The sequence below is a fragment of the Apis dorsata genome, unplaced genomic scaffold (genome assembly GCF_000469605.1).
Source record: "Apis dorsata unplaced genomic scaffold, Apis dorsata 1.3 scaffold_474, whole genome shotgun sequence".
In the NCBI taxonomy this organism is placed as follows: domain Eukaryota; kingdom Metazoa; phylum Arthropoda; class Insecta; order Hymenoptera; family Apidae; genus Apis; species Apis dorsata.
In genome coordinates, this window is record NW_006263712.1 from 63,263 (window position 1) to 76,633 (window position 13,371).

General features: G+C 35.9%; 1 long non-coding RNA gene across 1 annotated transcript; it reads right to left on the bottom strand.

The window, feature by feature from the left end:
• Positions 1–744: 744 nt before the first annotated feature.
• On the bottom strand, positions 745–1,981 carry LOC102675468. Its single transcript, XR_422423.2, has 3 exons — positions 1,611–1,981; positions 1,159–1,464; positions 745–1,083 (listed from the first exon to the last, which is right to left on the bottom strand). It is a non-coding gene; the product is annotated as an uncharacterized LOC102675468 (long non-coding RNA).
• Between the last annotated feature and the right edge of the window lie 11,390 nt (positions 1,982–13,371).

Genomic DNA, 13,371 nt, shown 5'->3' on the forward strand with positions numbered 1-13,371 from the left:
AAATTACTATGCAAAAGATATTCACAACCCTTGTTTAGTCAAGTTATATATGAATTCAAGCAGTTGAAATTCCTCTTGCACGAGAAGGAAACCACTTGAATTCAAGTAACTTAACTCGAAGCAGTAGTATTACCTAAAATATCATTGAGACGATGATACTTCCATCTGTTAATAACGAGAGAAATTTCGAACGTATTATTAAATCGTCTCGTTTCATCGTGTCCTTGAAAAAAATCGAGATTTCAAATAAATCCTCCAATATTAAATATCCCTTAACCAATACTAAATACCCCATAAATAATGATTCACAGATCATACCCGAATCTTAAACGTGTCTCAAAGGGAGTCCCCGCATGGGTCAAGTGACCAATCCGTACGATGCTTAATGTTTGCCAGTGGGTCCCAGTCAGGAGTCTAGAAGTAACCCCAAATGCAATTATACTGATTGTTCGTATCTGGGAAATCGATACCGATGTCCCGTCGGTGAAAAGATTCCCTTACAGGGGTATAATGGGTACCCGGGAGAACTTCTATCCCGTGTAATGAAAGAACACAGGAGTGGAACATGGAATTCCTCCTGGCTTCTTCCCGAGCTTTTTAGTAACGACGTTACCGTTGCGTTACCGTAATCTACAGTTATTTATCTTACCACTGTTTTTCATTGCAGTCAAGAGTGGAGGGAGGGGCATGTAAATTGATAACACAGAAGGAGAGGGCGTTTAATAAAGGGAAAAAATTCCAGCGTACATGGTAGAGATTGCTTTTTTATTAAAGAAATCCCCTTGAATTGCCGTTGCAGTACATGTGTTACGTGGAGTGTGAGCAGTAAAGAGTCAAAATAAATTTCGCGTGGGCGGAGTTGAACCACCTAGGGTTTTTGTAGCTTTTAAATCTCATCGGTCGCCGCTCTCTGGGTCATTTTTTAGGGGGATACGTCGGGTAAGCCATTGAGAGAGAGAGCTAGAGAGGGTGACACTTCTACATCAGCACTTACAGTCACTAAATCTAAGGGTTGACGGAACATGGCGAGCCGCGGCCTCTCCCTCTCTCGCGCTCCCCTGTATTGTTCCAAGTCGATTTCCGCTGAAATCCAAGAGATTTTTCAGAGCAAATTTTCACCTCCCCCCCTTCGTTCACGATTAATCTTTCTTCTAATACCTGATCTCTTTCCTTCTCTCCGCAATTTTAGATTTTATCGCGTGTTCCAGGGGATATTCTATAATGTATGTACATCTTTTCTACGCATTGCGACAGTTGTACAGGATGGTCCATTTTAATCGATCTCCTTGCGTACTTTCTTACTGTTATCTTTACCCAAGTTGCTCGCCGAATTTAAATAAGAAATTTTCGCATATGGAATGGACGATTTGACAAAATTTGATGCAATCATTCGGAGTCTATTGACTTGTAAAATTTCATTTGAATTCGATACGTCTCATTTTAATTGGTTGAGCCTGAAATTATCTCTTTATTATTTTGAAGGATTTTAGGTTGGTTAGAAAATGTTATTTTTTTTTTCTTTTATAAATTTTAGAAAATCAATAATTGCGTGATTTATATCACATCTATTTCAAGGCTTTCGATTGAATTGTGGATTGTATTTTACTCACTTGATAATGGAATGCATCTTATTTATAATATTACAGTGCTACTATTTTGCAGTTCAATACATTGTAATATGTATGTACAAAATTGTACTATTAATATTTTCATAGTCATGGTTAACACGTGTCCAATAGCAATCATTTTTTGTGTATTCAATATGTGAACTAATGAAGTTCACTATGAATTTTATAAATTAGTTTGCAAACAAATTGACTCATGACTGACGCTTGCTTTGAGATAACCTCCGTTTATCTCAGTGAAAATGCTTTTCGGTATGTTTATGTTTACTTCGTATCATACGTATAGTATAACGATAAAATTATTTATAACTTCGTGAATAACAGCTTATTTAATATATAACTTTCGGTTAATTTTAATACAGTTGGATATTGATGGTTGTCATGGGTGCAACTACTAACTCAGTAACCAACTTACATTTACATCGTTAAATTTAAATACTACAATTTTAAAAAAGACCGTGTTGTAAGAAATTTAGGTTGAAAAAAAATCAATATCAAAAATGAAAAAGAAGTTATGAATAACAATCAACTAAAGACAGATCTTTTTACGAATTCAAAATATTCTAATTATTATTGATATAATTAATGATATAATTCTTGAACTAAAAAAAAAGTATTATGTGACTTGTACATTCCTTCCACGCGATGAAATACAAGAACGAGGGAAGAAGACACGTGTTCAATATTCACAACCGATTTAAAATATCTTCAAAAGAGAGTATTCTTGAAGAAAAATATCATCCCACTATCCGGCCCTCAAACTATCGCCACCACCTCTTCAGAAACGAACTACTTTTCCTCTTATACGGTGTACAATATCCAACACGACCGATATATGTATTTATTCTAAAATGAACATATTTCCCGAACACTCAGTAAGCCAGTAGCTTTAACAAAAAATTACCAACGCTCGAGCAGCGTAGCGAGCACTCCAACCTACTCCATCAAAACCGCCCCAAAATTCCCTCGACCATGCAGCTCTGCTATACACGTTCCACGAGGAAAATCACGAGCCCGCTTCATCGCCTGTTTCTGTCTTCAATACCAGAGGAATGGTTCCTCTCGTTTCTTCCTGTGTAAATACATGTATAAAGACACAGAGAGAGAGAGAGAGAGACAGGTCGAGGCAAGTAAAGTCCCATCGCTTGGTCCACTTTTCTTTCTGATTTCTTCTTCTTCTTCTTTACCCGCTGTTGATCACGCTTTGATCACAGGGCGTTAATCAAGGCGTAAACTGCACCCACCTACTTCTTTCTTTCTTTCTTCTTCAGACTTTATCACGACCAAGAGGGAAAGAGAGAGAGAGAGAGAGAGGTCGTGCTCTCATTTCGAGGTTCAAAGGACCTCGCGTTTCGCGGGACTTGTTTCCCTTAATACTCGATGTAACGCGACCTCTTGCATTCTACACCTCGTTTCTTTGATCAGAGGGAAAAGACTTTGGTCGCTTGGTTTGTATACCTCGGCCACTGATAACGAGGTAGGATGGAGAGAGGGGGTTGGACAAAGAGAGCGGGGACACTCAAAGGCGTGGAAAACGAACGAAAATTAAGGAGAAATATGTTTGGACCGTCGTTCCTCCGTCGTTCTCGCGAAAATGGCTGGTTCGCGTGTCGAACACGGATCCCTCTCCCTCTGCGAATTTATCGAGCACGATTGAAACGTAAAAGCGACGTTACACGGTTGAAGGATCGTGTAGCTTAAAGCGTTTTCGCGAGCAACATCGAGATAACGAGGCTTTCTCTTCTCCCTTTTTCCATTCTTTTTCTCCTTTTTTTTCCTTTTCTTTTTTATTTTTATTTTTCCTTTTCACCTTTTCTCGACTTCTCTCGCTTCGTAACGGGGGGAGAAAAAGAGAGAGAGAGGGAGAAAGAGTCTATAACGATATTACAGTTCCTCGACTTCCGGCACGAATGTTCCCTACCGGAGATTGATCCTTCTGAATTGGAATTGTTGCATCTTCGAAAGTTAGAAGTAGGGGGAGGGGGCCGTGTCTGTTTCTGAAAAGTCATTCTATCAGATTCGAGGGAAGTTTTTAAGTATCGAATAATGTTTTCGTTTGCTCGGTGATCATCGATCTTACGCTCCAATTTTTCTGCTCGAAATAATCGCGGCCTCTCCGCTCAAACTTATGATATACACTTATTTTTACCCTTCGAGTGATCTAAATGATATTTCGTTTCAAACTTATTTGATTTAGAAGCGATACGTTCGTTATTGTTATCGACAATGTATTTCTTCCGTTCAATTATATTCCGTGTAAATAATTTTCTCAAGATACTTTTGTATCTCTTTTTTTTACGTGTTTTTATCAAAATTGTCTCAAAATGATAATAAAAATATATTTAATCTAACGAAAGTGATAGCAATACTTTGTATAAGAATCACATACATTTTTTAACGGTTAATTTTCCAAATTTTTTAACAAATAAATATTCTAAGACGAGGATGGTACGTTTGTATTAAAATCAGAGAAATCGATAGATAGATTTTATACATGTATAGAATCCTTGACCAAAAATACCAAGAACTTTAGCTTTGATTTTCTAAATTAAATACTAAATATGCAGGTAATCATATATATATAGCATTAAATTTATCACTATCTAACTTTAGAACATTTAACCCTTGTTGGTCATTAATTACCTCAGAGATAAATAACTTCCGAATGCTATAAATATGTCGATCTTTTAATCACTTCAATCAGTCTCGGTGTAATAGTAAAATAAATTAAACTGAAAGTAAGTGGAGATATTGCAAGGTATACAGAGTTAAACTAAAATAAATTCTCTTTCCGTTGGAATATCTTTAAATATTTTATACTGTGTATTTAAATTTTTTCTATTAAAAGAGTACAAGTTGCAATCATTGAAATGGGGAATATAAATTATTAAAATAGTATATGTATAATTCTTTGTACTTTACTTTTCAAAGTATCTTTCAAGATTTCTTCTTACAAAGGAATATATCTCACATAATCAGAGGTTTGCAAAAATTAAAAAGATTCGAATAAAATAAAACGTTGAATCTAATTACGAATATATAGAAAGGATTGAGAATAGTGTAATATCAGCGTAATATCTCATCATTTATTTGTACATAGTCGATATTAACGCGAATATTCCGAATAACAACTATGCTGATCGTGTTTGAAGATCGTTCGGTCGTGAACGATCTTTAATCCTAGAATAACAACCCCTACACTTGGTATGAATTCTCGTTTCTTCATACATTGCCCTGCATACCTGATATAGATATAGATCCTTATTTCTTCGCGTGTCATTGGCCTCCATACGTGGTATAGATACCACGAACAATTACAGCCGGGGGTTGGTTTAAGGGCAAGACCTATAGGTTATGGATGTAATTATCGAGGCTTGAAATTCAAACTTTCGATACATCCGTGCACGTATATGTAAAGCCATAAATTTGAAACAATGACGAGCAAAAAGTAACTGGTTATTTTAAGGGAGGGTTTAGAACGTCATTATCCGTTTCTAATCGATAATTCGCATGGAAACGGCGAATGCGAATAATTATTGAGGTTCGAATCAATTATAGAGTTGAAATTAACGGTCAGTTTATTTACAAAGTATCTCGGAGGGTTTTGGGTAATTTGGGAGAGACGTTTTTTAAAATGCGGCTGTGCAGCGTTGAAATTAATGGACGATCTGAAAAATGCAAGCAATCCGCGCCACAAAGCGTGGATAATGAGACAACTGAGCTGAATTATGGACTCAACCATGCGAAATTCTCGAAACGCGTGGATATCTCGTTGATGCAAAGAGAACATCGATCGTGTGCTCAACGCCGGAGTAATTAAATCGTGCCGATGTCCCATTGATCCATCGATACTCTTCCACGCGATACGCTAGCTAAAAGATATCCTATAAACGTGGAACGACATATATTTGGATATATGCTTTGGATATATCGTCTATAAGTCAGTAAGATACTTAACCTATAAGCTGTTATAATATCCATTAAAGGATCGTGCGAAGATATTTGTATAATGGTAGTATCGATCGTAATCTCTAAATGGAAATTTCGTAATAAAAAATTATATGCACGTTTTGAAATAAATGTGATAAAATTTCGTAACTTGAAATTAGCTAATAGAAAGAGGGAATTTGAAATTCTTCTTCTATAAATATTTATAATTAAAAGACAGAAAGTATTTATATCTTTGTTGTAATTACTAGTATTATACAAAATTGCATAAACGATTTAATACGAACACGTATAAATAAATTTTTGTATTGAAAATATAAACATTTATTAATAATAATACAATTCATCGTGAAAGTAGTTTATGAAAGTCTTGGATCGATCTACGTATAATATAATAGCAAAACAAAAGCGCAATTCTGCTTAAAAATATAATCTAGAAATAAACTAGGAGAAAACAGTATCTTTAAAATATTTAAAACGAGAAAAAACAAAGTGAACTATTTATGGATTAATATTCATGGGGTAAGATCTGGTAGGAACGGAGAACGGGCCCGCAATCTTGGAAAAATGGCCGATATTTCGACGCGTCGCTGGCGCGTGAAGGTAGTAATGGCTGCTCGAAAATTTATAACGTTCTTCGTGACGGCAAACTTTGCCTGCATAAAGCGCGGGAACACGATCACAGGCGAATTTGAAGAAACACTCGAAGTCTGGGAACTTGGTTTGCTCTCCTATCAACGGGACTAGATTCCTTGGACTCTGTAAACACCTAGCCAGGGTAAATCTTAAACATTGACACAAGATCGTTCGAATAATCCTAAGGTCTAGGGACGGGCAAAAATCCTATGATTTATAGTTAACAGTCGACGATGCTGCCCCAAGAAGTAGGACAAATAGCGTTTCTCTTAATCTTTCGCTTCGATCTTTCTGAATTGTAACACGAGTTGATATTATTAGGTAAATTTTGTATATCACGATAATTAAATTTACGTTAAAGATTAAAAAATGTTTTAATAACGTGGATAACGAATGATATATGAATATTAATTACGTTAAATATTTCTTGGAAACGTATTTTAAAAATTTTTTGCATAAATCTTTGGAAATATGTGATAATTAAAAAAGTTTAATTTCGTAATTCCTTCTGTAATATGTATTTTATCTATATTTATTTGCCTTGTGTTTATAAATTTATTTTTAAAATAGAGAATAACAATAAAATTATTTTTTTAATAGAATGATATAGATAAAAGTTATTACTTTTTCAATTTTTTGTTAGAATAAAGTTAACCTTCAAAGATTCAGGGTTAAGGCATAGATTTTTAAAGCAGAGAAAAAAGTTTTTCATCGAAAACATCAAAGTTGATCTTATCTTATTAAACTCTTAATTATTAAATTATGAATTCTTCCTTACTGTTAACTACAGTTTATCATATTAAGCTCTTTAAACTAAAATTGTACAGCATCTGTATAATATACATAATGAATATTAGTACTATAATAATCAATCATGATTACAAATTTCTAAACACAAATATTTGATATGTGCTATTACAGAAGGAAAAGATATAAATCAAGAGATAGAATTACGTAAAAATTAAAAAAAATCCAAATAGAAAATTTAAAAAAAGTTTCAATATTTATTAATTCCTGACGTCGATTTTAATTTATTAACCTATTTCGTCCAATTTATTTTATATTTATTTATACGAAAGATTGATATATATATTTAAAGATTAATTAGATATTTAAATTCAATTATTTACTTACAATAAAAATAAAAAAGAATGTTTAAAGACCACAAAAATTACAGATTAAAATATATATATAAATCATATTAAATGACGATTACTAATCGTTTCTCCATCAAACATCGAGGTCAAATTGAAATCACAAAGGCTTAATTAAATCTCACAATTACCAACTTAACAAACTATCGTTCAAGATTACCGCCAAGATTTCCAGGAAGCTTTATCAGTAAACATTCGTCGATACCAAAAAGCCTGTATTAATCACGAGGCGAAAGGTTTCGAGGAAAGTTTTCACATGGAACGCCCTCGACGTCACAGTCAGCAGCCTTCTAAATCGGTATGAAACAAGGGGGTTGAAACGCGTTCCAGTAATTACACGAGTCACCTTTAAAAAGCGGCATTTTAAATAACCGTGGGATCGGTTGAATCGCGGTGGTCTCGCGTCGTTTCCGGAACGCAATTACCGCGAATATTCTTTCGCGATGGAGAGAAGAGGGGAGAGGCACGAGGAGACGCGCTTATTCACGCTGCCTTACGCCCCTTTCATTACAGGCTTCATTTCATTAAGAGGACATCTCTGGATACGGGTAACGATCACCGAGAATCGGTGGGAGAGAGACGAGAAAGAGACTTAAACCGCTTCACGGTTAACCGTTTCTCGTTGGTCGACTGTATCACCGATAACAGAGGAGAAAATCTAGGAAAACGAAGAAAAGAGGGATGAGAGAAAGGAAGAAGGACGGTGAACTTAAGCAATCACATTTTCAAGATCTTAATATAGAGACACGTCATCGTCTCTGTTCCCCTCTGTTCTCTCCACTATGTGTGCAGCCAGCGTATACGTCTTTCTTTCTCTCCCTGTGGAACTGAGCAACGATGAAACAGGGGAATGGAGAGAAAGAGAGAAGGAGAAAAAGAGACAGAGACAGAGAGAGAAATGAAGAGATAGAGGGTGGCTGGAGGCACCGGTAAGGAAGGGTGGAAATAACGGTGGCTGTGCAGAAGTTTTCGCATTGCACGTAAATTACAGACGACATCGATGCATCCGAAGTTTCCTATATTTGCAACGCTCCACTCCCTGTGAAACAATCCCGCGGTACCTCCGATACTATTCGCGGAAGGGGAGTTAGGTTCCTGTTCCCCTTTCGGGGAGACGTTCGTTGATTTACCAGGGCAACTTTAATCACGACACGCTATGGCTAATTTTATTCCTTAACCTGGCTGCAATCAATTCAATAAAGGGAAACGCGGTGAGAAAGGAAGGGATTTGCAGGAATGGGAGGGGGGGAAATGGGCGCTGCCCCGAGCGAACGATGAATCTTATTTTCTGATTATGTAAAAAGGGAAGGCGGCGTGTTTCGCGTAAACGGACTTGATCCAACGATTTTGTTGGAAGTAACTTCTGCTTGGATTGGATTTTGGTTTTACGTTATATCGAGGTTGAATCGCGAGTTGTGGAGACTGGGGGATGCTGGGGGATGGTAGGTTGCCAGATTTCTTCGTTGACGTTGATGGGTATCTTGGGTCGGTTCTATGGTCGTGGAATTTCTTACCTTGTAATCGATTTATAGTAAACATCGTTGAAGGCACGAAGATAACAAGTATGGAACAAAGGAGGTTAGATTGGGGTTGGATTTCCCTTGTAAGGTGAAACTCGTAGCAGAGTTTGAAGTAAGATTTTACGATAATCTTGTGCTGCAGTTTCTTATAGTTTTTTGAATAAAATGTAGCGAGATATTGTAGTGGATTGTCTGCAAAGTTTGTGTCGATTTTTAAGCGAATAGAAGAAAGAATAGTGGAATCATTCCAAATCGATCATTATTTCATATCCACGTCTAGAATTCTTTTTAAATTGACATACGAGAAATTATTCATGATTCATTATATCGATTTCTAATATATTTAAAAATATTTACAAATTATTTACTTTAATTTAAAAAAGTTAAAATGTTTCTGTATCGAAAAATTATTATTAAATTCGAGCGTAAAAAGTTCTTGATATTTTAAGACAAATTGAAATCCATTGGTCAACCGGACAAACTGAATGTTTCTCGAGATCTAAATGAATAACCACGAATTCGTTTTAACTAAATAATACGAGGCCTGTCCTGTCTGTAGGACGATTCGGCCGCCACGGCTTAAACAATCACATTTTCGAGGTCTCAAACAAAGGCCCTTGTCCCTCGTTATTTCCCCCTTTTCCGTTTAGATGACAGCGGCGAGACAGGGTACACAGACGTAGGGTTGCTCGAGGCCAAGCTTGAACATCGTAGAGGAGAAGAGTTAAGCTCGAGAGCTCGTTCATCTTCTGCGTTTTGTCACTCGATCGACAAATGAGAACTCATTTATTTATTAATATTTATACGATTTTAATTATTGGAAAAATTAATTTAATGGACTGTCTATCTCAAGTAAATATTTAATTAACTTCATAAAACTTATTTATCAATATTCGTAATTGTCAATATTTATGATTGTAATTATCGGAAAAATTAATATAATGGATTGTCTATATAGAATGAGAATTTAATTAACTTTGTTAAATAATTAAGTGGCATATCTATGCAATTTCTTTTAAAATTGTCAAAATTAACGTTCAAATAAGAAGAATACATACACCAATAATTTTATATCATAATCAACGAAAATTTTGTAACAATCTCCTAACTATTTTAATTCCTCGAGCACGGTTCATCACTGAAAATACATTTTATAGTAACGCGAATTTTTCCTCGCTATTATTACATTACATTATTATTATATTTAAATATTAAATATGAAATTAAATAAAGTACATAACGACTTGATTATGACACGTGCGAAACAATAACGTTAATGATAATTTTCTACAATTTCAAATTAATCAAACACTTCTGGAAGAACAAAAAACCACCACCTACCAATTTCAAATTTTTCAATCAACAAAAATGATTCTTATTTTCATTTTTAAAGCGGATTATATTTATCTCAAACCCTTTACCTCCGGGAACCGAGTAATAAAAGGGGATCAGAGATATACTTTTTTCAAATTAAATATTCATAAATTTTCCTCCCCCGGTATTTAATAATTCCTGTGGAAACGTTATTTTAAAAAGACGGAGAATGCCAAGTGTCAAGTCCCTACGTTTTTACAACCGAACGGAGAAGAGGTGAAAAAAAAAAAAATCTTGAAACGTTCCAAACCTCGTAACGTAACGTATCCCGAGTGACCAATTTTTCCAGGGCACCGTTCTTACGATCGTTTCGCTTCTAACGCGGTTCCGCCAAAGCAGCGCGGATAACAGATAAAAACAGATAATGGAAAAAGTAGCAACCCAGGAGGGGAGAAAAAGCGACGAAACGACGGAAGGAAGATAGAAGGGATAAGGGTGGTAGAGTCGTGAAAGTTTTGCATCGGGCACCGACTTCGTTGCAGTCAGAAAAACTCGACGGTTGAAAGGAGCGGAAAGTTTCGCTTAATCAAAGCAACGTTGATTCGAAATTGGAAGGTGTCCGTGTATACGTGCACATGTACGTGTAGACCAAGATAAACGCGTGTAGACTTGTACCCAAAGTGAATAGAATAATTATTATTATTATTATTTCTCGAGAACGAGACGGAACAATCGCGATTCGTACAAAAGGAGCTCGAGTCTTGTATTGTTTGTTTAAATTAAAAAAAAATGCACCGTCTAAGCTAATTAAACCGGACGCTGCTTCCTTTAAAGCATCGCTGTCTAATCCGCTCGAGAAGAGCAACGTGTTTGCAACTTGTTGTTGCGTTGTTAATTAAGCTCGACGCCGTTATTTCATCCCTAACGAGCGAAATTTTTCGCTTGCCAGGGACTTTCGATTGTTTTAACTACGCACACGCATGCGTGTATAGGGTTTCTTTTACCGGTTAATGGAAGAAATGGACGTATTAATGTATTTATATGAGCAGTGTACACGCGTGTTGCGGGATGAAAAACAATTACATTCGTGAGTTTCAACGGGTTTTTCCACAAAATAAGCACAAATAAGTTAAGCATACTAACTCGATATTTTTATTACAGATATTTTTTTGCGGAGATTTGCAAAAATTTTCACATCACTGTATTCAAAAACGTATATGTACCCTACGATATATGGTATGTATAAATATAAATTTGAGATATTCTATTAAAAGAATATTAAGAAGAGAGAGCAGCAATAAAAAGTAATTATTTTCTCAGGAATACTACGATTATTGGAGAGGAGTCAAGAATACTTAAAGATCATGAATAATCATGGAAATTATCGAGAATTCGAATCCTCGATGAAATTGAAGATTATGAAAGTTATTGAAAATCAAGTTAAGAATACTTGAAAGATTTCTTCATAAAAGGTATACATAAAATGATGATATAGGCCATTTAATTTTTAAAATTTTTATATTCCTCAACACTAGCAGTATCTCAAATGATTTGCTTAATTTGATGGCGTGAGAAATCGTCTACGATCCTGTTATATTCGTAATTTACATTTAGAAGTTAAAATTCCCGTTTAGAATTAATATTCGAAAGTTTATTCAAAACACAATTATAGAAAAGATGAAAACTTTCGAAATAAAAGAGGATATGAACGCAATCGATGTACAGTTATGCTAAACGCTTTTCGAAAACTGTCCACTCTTAACTGAAATCTCAAAACTTGAAAAGTTCCCTCTTCTAAACTCTTCCGCCGGAGACGTTTCTTTTCAACTGCTGGAAATTTCGCCCCGACCGGGCACCGTGCACCTTTAAGTGCTTTTGTCAGCTTCGCGCACGTACACGTGCACACAATCCCCGTTGAATTACACCCGCCCTGTCCGAGCCACGCGCACACGTTTTCAAAATCTCAACTTACAAGTCCATTATACTCCCTCACCTCGGGAGAGGAACACAGTCGAGAATTTAACAAATTTTTCTTTCAGATCCTATATCCATTGCTCTTACCCTTTATTACTTGCCTCATTTCAAAGCGAACGATATCGCCCCATCCGTTCACAAGTTCAATTGCGTTCATCTCATCATTCTTCTCGTGCCTTTCAAACAACTGAAAGAGATGAAATCCGCGTCTCTAATAAGATTGAAAATTCGCCCGATAAAACATGAATAATTAAATGCAAGCGCAACAAGCGATCGAAATATCTCTGGTTCAATCAACCTTTGACTTTCTTGCTCGTTCCAACAGGTAAACAAACGGTACAACACGTGGCAATTTTCAACGAAATCTAATTCACGCCCACACACTTTCCTAGTTCCGTGTTATCAACGCTTCAGCGGTTTCGTTTCCGCGTTTGAAACGAGTTTTGTTGTTGCTGTTGTTGTTGGTGGTGGTGTCTTCTTCGAACGGGGTTCGCAGATGTCATGGAAATCCCTGTTCCTTGCAAAATTTCTGAAGACACGGTCGGACAACATCGCGTAGAAAGCGAACATCCGCCCTCCACCATAAACGTCACAGTTCATTTCGCGTGATAAACGAGATTTGCAGCGTTACACACCTTCGGCAAATCTTGGCGCGGCATCGCGTACGAGCCGTAATATAATTCGTTGGATAAATTGAAAACGTAAGGGAAGAAGGATGCCCCGAACACGGAAAACATTGTACGTGTATACCACCGTGAAGGACCTCTTTGAGCTCTTTTTCGTGAGATGAATTTTGCCGAGGTGCCATATTTATGATGTTGGGTAGTGTTGGGTAGTAAGCAGCTTATTATGGTTGAATCCTTAAATTATTGTAAGGGGGAGGGAAAGTGTAAGTGTCTTGTTTAATGCAAACATGTATTATTATCGATCAACAGGGTATTAATATTCATTACTCTAGTGATTGTTTCCTAATCTTGAGAGGCGATTTTGAGAATTGAAAGAATGATGAAATTTTGGAACTATGTTTTTCTCTTTTAATAAAGAAAGTAATTTTTAATAATTTTTATAACGATCAGAGAGAGAATAAAAGAGGAAGGATTTGAATTTTGTATCTGTCCTAACTTGATTGTATCTTGGATTGCAAATAAATGGATTGAATTAAATGGAAGTAATTTCTATTTCTTGTGAGGAAAGATAACT